The sequence below is a fragment of the Limulus polyphemus genome, unplaced genomic scaffold (assembly GCF_000517525.1).
Source record: "Limulus polyphemus unplaced genomic scaffold, Limulus_polyphemus-2.1.2 Scaffold455, whole genome shotgun sequence".
In the NCBI taxonomy this organism is placed as follows: domain Eukaryota; kingdom Metazoa; phylum Arthropoda; class Merostomata; order Xiphosura; family Limulidae; genus Limulus; species Limulus polyphemus.
This window is the reverse complement of record NW_013666065.1, coordinates 502339-502942: the sequence shown is the minus strand read 5'-3', so window position 1 is coordinate 502942 and position 604 is coordinate 502339. Positions and strand designations below refer to the sequence as shown.

The 604-nt window shown below is 27.8% G+C and overlaps 1 long non-coding RNA gene across 1 annotated transcript in view; it reads left to right on the top strand.

Annotated features, from left to right (window-relative positions):
• The window catches only part of LOC111085540, a 6568-nt gene that overhangs the window by 4738 nt on the left and 1226 nt on the right, over positions 1 to 604 (top strand). The gene's annotated exons all lie outside the window — the stretch shown is intronic.

The window sequence follows — 604 nt, the reverse complement described above, 5'->3', positions numbered from 1 at the left end:
CGAATGGGTTGAAATATTTAATTAAATTATCTCAAAATAAACCTTAATTTTGGTGCAATATTGAAATTAGCTTGAATTCTTCATAACCTCTGAATAGTGGGTGACCCAACGGGTCACGGGTGTTCTAGTGTTTCACTAAAATCGTATATACAAATGTTCTGTAATGATACTAGTATATCCTACGTCATTATCAAAAAAAAAAATAAAGTTGTGATTAAAACAGAATATAAGTGTTTTGGCTGATTAGCTCGGAATTAATGAACTTCCATTAACTGTAAAGAATAAAACTATACTCCGTGTGTTTAGTTAGGCCTTATCAGTGTAAGATATAGATAGAATTACTGTGAAATATGATAACATTGTAATTAAAGAAATAAAAATGATATAAAAATGTAGCCTATATAAATTATTTAGATTATATAAATTATGTTCAGAAAGAGTAATTGTATATTGTAAAGAAATTTCTATATGAAGAACATTGAAACCACGTGATCATTTTAAGTGTGATACATATACGTAAAGGAAGGATCACAGTTAATAATGGTTGGAGACGGCTTGAATGGGTAATGAAGAAAAACTTTAATATAAGTTTAACATAACAACA